The sequence below is a fragment of the Miscanthus floridulus genome, chromosome 16 (assembly GCF_019320115.1).
Source record: "Miscanthus floridulus cultivar M001 chromosome 16, ASM1932011v1, whole genome shotgun sequence".
NCBI lineage: Eukaryota > Viridiplantae > Streptophyta > Magnoliopsida > Poales > Poaceae > Miscanthus > Miscanthus floridulus.
Window position 1 is genome coordinate 32,421,999 of NC_089595.1, and position 10,269 is coordinate 32,432,267.

Below are 10,269 nucleotides of genomic sequence, written 5' to 3' on the forward strand. Positions count from 1 at the left end.
AATAATGCTTGCTTGTTCAACCAAGCAGGCTATTCATTATAGCTGTTTCCTTCTTGAAATAATTGAGGACTGAACTGAGTGATACTACGGCAAATAATCTGATTGTACACTTGATTACTTAGTCTGCAACTTGCATATGTTGATTAGGCAATCGACCTCAACACATCAGTTTTGGTCTAGCATTGGTTCTGATTATGGTGCCTTTCTTGAGGGTTCTGAATTGTTTGGTTCAACAAAAGGAGAATAAGAATATATTTGTCCTTTGTACTTCGACATCTTGTGATATATCTGGACCTAGCTTTGACATTAGCGAATCAAACAGGTATCTGCATTCCATCAGTTATGTCATTTCCCTATATGTTTCTGAGTCTCAGGACGGCGGCTTGCAATTGATATGTAATATACTTTCTGTCCATATGCAGATAAATTAAGATCGTGCTCAATTTCTTCAGTACGATTTCATCAGCTCTTGACAATGATGAATCACTAACCACCTCTTGGCCCCATTGTATAAAGTTTCTGAAGGATTTGCTAGGAAAGTTGTTAGTGGTATGTTAATATTCCTATCCTGGTATTGTTCATTATTCGTTTCAGCAGATAGGAGATGCATACATATTCAGTCTAGACATGTTCAATCTGTCCGAGCTTATCTGAGTGGTTTCAGATAAAGTCGAGCAACTGGCCGAGGCCCGAGGAGGTCCAGAATAGGTGTAGGTGACCTGATTGATGTTCAGAAATTTACAGCTCTCTCGCTGGAGCTCCGCCATGGCTATGGAGTTTCCGCGCCCCGATCTGGTCCGGCCGCCTCCACCGCCGTCAGGACCCGACAAGAGGGCTAATAGGTGGTTAGATTTCTTAGCCAAGTCTCTAACTGGCTAGCTATCCATAACTAATGTAGGCTAATTTTTAGCCCAACTAATACTACCTCCATCCCAAAAAAAAATGTAACTATGGATTACGTGCCATATAAAGTGGTTCACGTTTGACTAAATTTCTAATAAATGATATTCACATTTATGGCTCTCAAATTAATGTATTATGAAAACACATTTCACAATTAATTAAATTGTTTTTAACACACAATTAATTAAATTATTTATTTAATCTATAATTGGTTAAAATTAAGGTACTAACACGTGACAATGTACTAGAATTGCATTGTTTCGTATATTAAACATGTCCTACGACATGTGGATCTAGTTTAATCAGAGCCACACCACCTATTGTAGGTTGACAGCCTGTTTGTTTCGTCGTAAACGATCGTGGATTATTTACTGCTGGCTGGTTTGGCTAATTTGGTGTGAGAGAAAAATACTGTTACAGCTTATAATCTACGATTATATACGATCGTATAAGGCCAGCCGAACAGGCTGCGAATCCCTTGAACTTATCATTTGCATATGCTACCGTACGAAATGAGGCAGCTGGACTTGACGCCAGGTGATGATGATGCCATGATGGCCCTGTTCGCTTATCTTATAATCCGTCTTTTTCAACTTATTTTTTTCAGTCGGAACAATACTTTTTTCTCGCAACAAATCAACAAAATGATTGTACTGTTTTATGAAAAATGTTATACTCTTATAGCATCTTCAAGAGCCTTTTTTTAAACCCACTCTCTAAATCATCATTTGGAGAGTTATTTGCAAAAAACAAAATTGTTTCCCATATCTTTCCACTATTGCACTGGCGGAGCCACCGCCCAGGCTTGTCGGTAAAAGCGCAAAGAAAAATTTTCCTTATACTGCAGAGAAATATACTCATATGGATTTTTCTTTATAGTGCAAAGAAATATTATACCAGAGTAATAGTACAGGGAGGCTCGTAGGGCCTGAAATAAGATTTTCTTTTTATTTGCAACGTGTTTGGTCTGTGGATCGACTCCATCCGGTATGGGTTCGTGCGGAATCAGGTTGCCCAGCGTTTTTATGAGGAATGGATCGGCTCCCGAGATTGGCTTGCGGAGTTACTACTTGGTAAGGATGGCAACGGTTCGGGTTTGGCGCGGATATCCGCGGGTTTCGGGTTCTGCGGGTTCGGGTTTGGGGATGGTTTTTCACCCACGATTTTTGGGTTCGGGGCCCCGAAACCAATCGGGTTCGGTTTCGGGTTTGGTTTTTCACCCGTGGATATCCGATGGATATCCGAAATAAATCATTTGGAATTAAAACTCATGTTTTATAATATACTAATAATAATTTGTTTACTTAGATTATTAAATTTATTTAAAGTTGACTCATGAAAATATTTATTATTTGTTATCTCTTGTTTATACATGTGAATATGTGTATATATATTCGCGGGTTTCGGGTATCCATTCGGGTTTCGGGTATCCGTTCGGGTTTCGGGTATCCGCGGGTTTGGTTTTGGTGATGGATTTCCACCCGAATCGGTTTTCGGGGCGGGTTCGGGTTTCGATTTCGGGTTTCGGTTTTGGGTGCACGGAGACTCCACCCGATCCGAACCCGACCCGTTGCCATCCTTACTACTTGGTGACGGATGACGGATGACGCGGAGCAGGGAGGTCGTATCGTATCGTGGATTATTTACTGCTGTCTGGTTTGATGTGAGAGAAAAACACTGTTTTTGGTTGAAAATTTACGATCATTTACGAGTAAACGAAAAGCACGTAGGATCAGATGATTTCTAGACAACACATGACGCTAACCAAACACGCTAAGAGATCTGCCGGTTTCGACAATACTTAAACGTAGGATTTGCGTGTATGCGTTGCTACGAGTGAATGTCCATGCATGCTATGAGTGTCTGCAAGTACTATAAGGCCTGGTTTAGTTCTAAAAATTTTCACACTAAACTATCACATCGACTTACGGCACATGTATGAAGTATTAAATATAGACGAAAAAAACTAATTGCACAGTTTAGTTGAAAATAGTAAGACGAATGTTTTAAGACTAATTAGTCCATGATTAGCCATAAGTGCTACAGTAACTAATATGCGTTAATGATGAATTAATTAGGCTTAATAAATTCGTCCCACGGTTTCCAGATGAGCTATGTAATTAGTTTTTTTTATTAGTATCCGAAAACCCCTTTTGATATTTCGAAAACATCCGATGTGATATTCAAAAATTTTTATTTCACGAACTAAACGTAGCCTAAGAAAAAACTTTGGTCAAATGTTAGAATGTCAGATAAGCAGATGAGCGACGCCCATCAAATCGTGCTCAATTTCGTGGCCACCCGTCCTAGCTGGCACCCGTAAAGGAGGCAACGCAAAGGCAGCAGAAACCCACGACAAGCCCAAAACAAAAACCCATTAAAATCTCGCCTGGCCTCTCGCAGCTCGCAGTCCAGCCAGCCCCGGTCGTTCGCCACAATCTCCACGCGTCGCCGCCGCTTGCCGGCGAGTCTATTCCCCTCCGCCACGCCGCCGAAGCTTCCGGACCCCGCAGCGGTTCGGATAAGGCGGCCGCCCAAAGACCATCTATATACGGGTACTAGAACTACAGTAAACCAGAAAATAAAAGCAGACGTGAAAGTATCCTTACCTCCGCATATCTATTCTACACATCTTCACTATCAATTGACAGCTTATTATTCTCCCAATCCCAATCAAATCCTCCCTGCCGCGCCTGCCCTATGTTGCCTAGCGCCTACGCCTACTACTGGTTGCCGTGCCATTCTTTTCTCTCTGTGTATTGTCTGCGCCCAGGACAAGCTGCCCTTGCCGCATGCTGCCTGCCGCGTTATTGCTTTGGCCGACCAACTTAGGCGCTTAGCCAGCTGCAGGGCTGGCCATGCCGCTTACTTGTCTATGAGACGAGTGAAAGGATCAAGATATCCAAGAGGAGGGTGAATTAGACTAATTCTAAAATTCTTTGCAATAATTAAACTCTACAGTGTTTCAGGTTGTTTTTTCAGCGAAATGAACGGGGCTGATAGCGTCTGGCACCTTAATTACTTACTACTAGCTTTTGTTGGAATTAATTAATCGTGGCAAACCAAATCAATCTATCTAAGCCGCCGAGGGTTAACAACTCTTAACTCAGAGAACAGAGATGACACGGTAGGTAGCCATCGATCATCGTGGTCCAATCCAAGTCAAACCACCCCTCCTCCTGCCTCCTGCCCTCCCGGCCCCTATAAATAGTCCATCACCACATGAGAGCAGAGCACAACAACAGCTAACAGAGCAGAGCAGAGCAGGTGTGGAGCGTGGCGGAGACGCTTCCTGAGGACGTGCTGGGGAAGATGGGCGCGGCGCCGGCGCCGGCGTGGGAGGACCACCGCGTCATCTCCCCACGCGACCTCGCGGGCGCCGACGGCGTGCTGCTGGGGTTTCCCACGCGGTTCGGCATGACGGCGGCCCAGATGAAGGCGTTCCTAGACGCCACGGGCGGGCTGTGGCGGGACCAGGCGCTGGCGGGGAAGCCCGCGGGCATGTTCGTCGCCACGGGCACGCAGGGCGGCGGGCAGGAGACCACCGCGCTCACCGCCGTCACGCAGCTCGCGCACCACGGCATACTCTTCCTTCGTGCCCCTGGGTTACACCTTCGGCGCGGGCATGCCCGGTGTTGACGAGGTCAGCGGTGGCAGCCCCTACGGCGCGGGCACCTTCGCCGGCGCCGATGGCAGCAGGACGCCCACCGAGACGGAGCTCGCCATCGCCAGACACCAGGGCACCTACTTCGCCGGCATTGCCAAGAAGCTCAAGGCCGGAGCCGCGGCCCTCGCTGCCGAAGTCTCCTCAGCCTAATAATGATATTAATCAGTCGTCATGTACTCATGTCTACTCAGACTGCCTTTATTTAATTTCCTGCTTTATTATTAATTCATTGATGTTTTTTTGGCGACAGAATAATATTGAACTACGTACGTACTACATGGCATGTTTTGCTTGTTCCTAAACATGATGTCATAAGTGGCTCCAGAGACTAGAGGACAAAAAAAACTCGAAGGGAGTTTGTGTTATCCATTAAAAGAAAAAAAAATCTTAGGCGCACGTCGTACCAAGAACTACTCCTACATTGTATTGTTTTTTATATTATTTTTATTTGAGGCCTACTAGGATTAAGGGTTTAATTCAGCACTCAATTCACTCCCTTTTAGACGCTTACGAAGATCTTTCACATATATATATATATATATATATATACACTTTTTGATTGATGGGACGACGGGGACATACGGTCCTCAACTAGTATATTACCGTGATACTGTGCTAAGGAGGTGCGTCCGGACGTCTCTATTGATGGGTCGCAGCACCAGCCCAACAGCCCAACACTCTTATACACTCATCTACTCTCCTCCAACTAAGTCTGCTCGTGAGCCCATTGTCCGTTCCTCTCCATATCACACCTTCGTGTCCACGCCGCCGTGGTGTGCTCCAGCGTGACCACACCGCCATAGCGCTCTCCACCTCCCCCGACTGGCCGTCATCCTCTCTCTCCACGGTGCTCTAGCGCCGCCGTCCGCCATCCTTCCTCTCCACCGGGCCATCTGCCCGCCGCTGCGCTCTCCACCGTGTCGGCCGCATTCTCCCCCAGAGCTGCGCTCCACTCCGTGATATCGAGCTCCACGCCGGCATCGAGCTCCGCATCGACGTTCCTCCATTCGTTTAAGACAACAAGAAGATGTTGCGCTGAAAGCGCATGTTGCAAGCGTATGTTTCGAGTGCTTTATATGTTGCAGAGGTATGTTATAAGTGTTTCATATCGATGTTGTAAAAGTAGATCGAGATGTTGCCTATGTTGCAATAGTTGTACACGTATGTTGCAAATATCTGTTCTCAATGTTTCATCTGTTTTTTAGACGTATGTTGCGAGTGTTTCACACATATGTTGCAGGTGCTTTATCTTGATATTGCGTATGTTCTCAATGTTTTTTCAAGTGTTCTCAGGTGATTTTTTGCGAGTGTTTCAGGCGTATATTTTTAATTGTTTCATCTGTCTTTAGACATATGTTGCAAGTGTTGTATCCGAATGTTTCAAAAGTAGATCGAGTGTTGTATCCGGCTGATTTGTTGTGTGAGAAAAACACTATTCTGGCTGAAAAAACAAACTGAAAAGTACGGATTATAAAACAAGCGAACATGACTTATGTTTCAAAGGAGATGATACTGGTTAGAAGAATTGAGGGATATGTGGCACATTTTCATTTTCTTCACACATAAATTACTGCTCGATATTGATGACAGAACAACTTCATCAGCATGTCTCCTATATATTAGTACACATACACTGAATTAAACTTGTATGCATAAATTATGTAGATTCTAGTTCTTAATTAATATACTTTTTATTAAGTAGCTAATTCAAAGAAGAAAACCGAGCTTTTGTGGCTGTTAAGGATATAATAATAATTTAAGATGAATAGACTGATACAAAAGATTGGCTTATTATTAAAGATATAAAGGCACGCCGAATAGGTGGCCTTCCAGGGTGTCCACGTATGTTCTATTTAGTTGGTGCGTTAGTGTAACACCCTAAAATTTGCAATCTTTTAAAATAGTAAATTTGATTTATTTATGTTATTATGTGAGCATTTAAAATATAGGAAAGAAATATTTTTATGAAAATAAAAATCAAATATAAGGAATAGAAACATCCTGATGCATACATGCTGCTGCATATTCATTTTTTGGATGATTGGTTTTGACCAAATTTGAAAAAAAATTCAAATCCATTTGAAAATACTTTTGAAAAACTCTAAAAATAAAAAGAAAAGGAAGAAATTCTTTCCATTCCCTCCCTCCCTCAGTTTCGGCCCGCAGGCCTTTCTTTCCGCCAGCCCAGCTCGGCCTTCCGCTGGCGCACCGTGCCGGCCCAGCTTCGCGCGGCCCAGCAACAGCCGCCTCGCCAGCCCAGCAGCCGCGCCAGGCAACCGCCCACGCCCCCCCGTGCCCTGCCGCTGACGACCGGGCCCGCTTGTCGGCGCCGTCTTCACCCCGCGCGCCTCGGAACCGCCCGGCCTGGTCGCAACCGCCGCCCACGAACGGCATCGTGGGAGCGCGCCCCCCCTCGCGCCCCGGCCGCTTTAAATCGGCACCGAGCCGTCTCCGCCCCTCCCTGCTGCCTCCACGCCCCATTTTTTCTTTCACCCGCACGCGAGGAAGCTTCAACCGCCGCCCCGAAGGTCGCCGAAAATCCGCCGCCCGCCCTCGCACGGACCGTCGCTGCCGGGCATCGCCGTCCCCTTTCTTCCCCGCGGTGAGCACCCCCCGGCCTCCCTCTATCTCCCGGTATCTCTTTTTTCTTGTTTTTTTTGGCTTCTCGAGCCTTGGCCTCGAGCTCCGCGAGCCATGGTCGCCGGCCATGGCGGCCACCACGCTTGTCGCCGTTCCCGGCCGCCGAAGCGGCATGGCTGCGACCCCCTTCCTCCCCCGCGTCCCCCAGTACACTCGGTTGTCCATTTAGTGAAACGTAGGCCCCTAACCGCGCGCTCCGGCGAGACCACTGCCGCCGGCCATGGAGCCTGGCCGCCGGTGACCCTGTTCCGGCCAGCCCCCCCTGTTCTCTCTCCTCGGTTTAATCTCAGCCGCCCATCGCGAGATCAACGGCCACCAGTGGAAGATACCCCTTCGCGTGGCTATTTTTCAAAAGAGTCCCTGGACTTTTCTAAGTCCTAACCCGCAGCCCAAAACGTATTTCCCCGAATGCGCAATCTCGATTGGAAAGCGTAAACTCCACGGCTTAAGCCAAAAATACGTTTTCAGTATTTACAGAAATGCCATTTGAACTGTTTCGCTTATAAAATTGTCGTTTTAGCTCCGAATTGATCCAATCAAATCGCGTTAGCTTCGTAATTCCATAAGCTACATGTTGGAGCTACTGTTAGTCAAGTTTGGAACTTTTTAATTTCATGATTAGATTTAATTAAATATATGGCTATAGAAAAACCCGTTTAAATCATAACTTTCGCATTTTAGCTCCGTTTTTCGTGAACTTCGCGTTGACGTGATCGTAGCGAGACGTAGAATAGTTTTACAAACATTTTATCTTGATTTCAATACTGTTGGTGTACTGTTCTAATGATAGGAATGTTTGCTTTGCATGAATGCTTTTAGAATGTTGTATGTTGCTGTGTTGGTCGCGTTCAGACGGTGAGGAAAACGTTGGAGACCAAGAACTCTTCGACGACCAGCAGGACCAGCACGAGTTTGTGAACCAAGGCAAGTATAACATGGGCCTTCCTTGATGTCCTATTTCACTTTAATCAATTACTCATTTGCATATGTCTAATTTTGATACCCGTAAGGACATCCTAGTGATTGTTTATCCTGTTCCTTGTCTCTTATGGGTTAAATGCATATGGGTAGATTGCTAGTGCTCTAACTGAACTTGACATACATGTTGATGAATGATACTATGGAACAAAGTGAGTAACATGATTTATAACAACTGTTCCATAGGGCGAAAGTGCAAATGACCTTTGTTCATATTCCTCCCGGCCCTCCATAAGGACTTATCTGTCGGCAAAAGCTGGGACTGACATTGCAACCGGGAGAGTCATATGGCTCTGACTTTAGCTCAGTAATAAGACTTTTCCTAGCTGGTTAGAGGTTACCTTTTTGGCGCCAATTGGGCTTGCCACTTTGGGTATAGGGCTGCCTCTGTTCCTATGAGTATAGCCGCGATGGATTTGTGCCATAGGAAAGGGGGGTCCCTACATCTGCCTGCCAAGGAAACCTAGCGGCCCTAACTTGTTAGGGAAACCTATGAAATGGCTTCATAGTGTACCCTGCCCGCTTACCTTGGTAGTGACATGGGAGTAATTAACCCGGGCATATGGGGATCATGACTCACGGTGAATGTGCACCACCTCTGCAGAGGGTAACAAACTGTTATAACAGCCGTGTTCACGGTTACGAGCGGCCCGGAAAACTCACAGAATAACTGGTTAATTGTTGATGATCATTTAAAGTTGTTCAATGATGATATATGGTACACCTGACCCTGATATTTGTTCTTATGGAAATTAAATGGGAGCTTAAGCATAACTTGATAATAATTGAGAATAAAAGCTTGACCTATTAAAAATGCTAACTGCAGTAAACCAAAGTCAATCCTTTTTGAGCTTCATAACCCCATGTTAGCTTGCTAAGTACGGAATGTACTTACGCTTGTTTAATTTCTTTATTTGGATAAAAATCCCGGATGGGTAACAGATAACAACGTGTATGAGGAGTTTCCCGGAGGATTATTAGGTTTGTGGTCAACCAGTTGACCTTCCCTGTGATGACGGCCACGAGAGTTTTATTATTTTTTCATTATTCCACTGTGATGTATAAGACTAAGTTTTATTATAACTCTGATGTATGAGACACCGTGATGATACTATATGTAATTTGTCAGCTTGTGTGTGTGATTGATTCCTAGGCACACACGAGTTTTGTGCATTCAATTTTATCCTTAAAATTGGGTGTGACAAATTGGTATCAGAGCCATGTTGACTGTAGGACGCAAGCCTAGTAGAAACTAGTCGTTTTTAGGTTTAGATGTTGCTACAAAAACCCTTGCTCTATGAACCTTGATATTTTCTTCTATACTATATCTCTACCTTTGCTATTCATCTCTACTTTGGTGCTTATTTTAAAGTCTTTGTTCTCATCTTCACTCCTTGATCTGATATGCTTTTAGAACTTCTCCTTACCACCTTCTTGCGTAATCCTAAGATGAGTCTTTAGATTGTTACCCCTAGCACAATAAAAACGATAGTATCGCAAGTTAAGTCAATGATTGAATTGTGCATCTTTATTGATTATCGAATTGTCATTATGCTTATAATTGTTTTGAATTTTTATAATGATTGCAATGATCTTGTTGGGTGTTCCCACAATTTCATTTAGTTTATAGGCCTAAGGTATAAGGATCAGTGCAATAAATAGTTGGGTTATGGTTTTCTTCTCCTCTCTTGATCTTGTCTTTTCAGAGCAGTCTACACTCTTCGATTTATATCTCTATTCATGGACAACCAAAAATCATGAGCAAATTCTAGACACTAGAACACTTCAATATCTTTCTCTGAGCGCAAGAATCAGCTTGAAGGCTATGTTGGTTATGGAGATACGGAAATCGCAAGGCGATGCATCTGTGCTATTGGAATCTGGAGTAGTTTCTGTTGTGTACTGTTTTCAACCAAGTTAACGGTAGAATCTGGAAAAGTGTTCTATAAGGAAGTTGTGGAGAATTTTATAATCTTTCCAACGGTAGAAGCTACAAGTTCATTAGATTAATAGAATGGGAGTTACATCTGTTATACTGTATGGCTGTTTTTGTCTCGCGAGGAATTTCAGGTTTCTTGCCC

At 44.5% G+C, this 10,269-nt stretch overlaps 1 pseudogene; it reads left to right on the forward strand.

Annotated features, from left to right (window-relative positions):
• Positions 1–4,189: 4,189 nt before the first annotated feature.
• On the forward strand, positions 4,190–4,720 carry LOC136510539 (probable NAD(P)H dehydrogenase (quinone) FQR1-like 1; annotated as a pseudogene).
• The last annotated feature ends 5,549 nt before the right edge of the window (positions 4,721–10,269 follow it).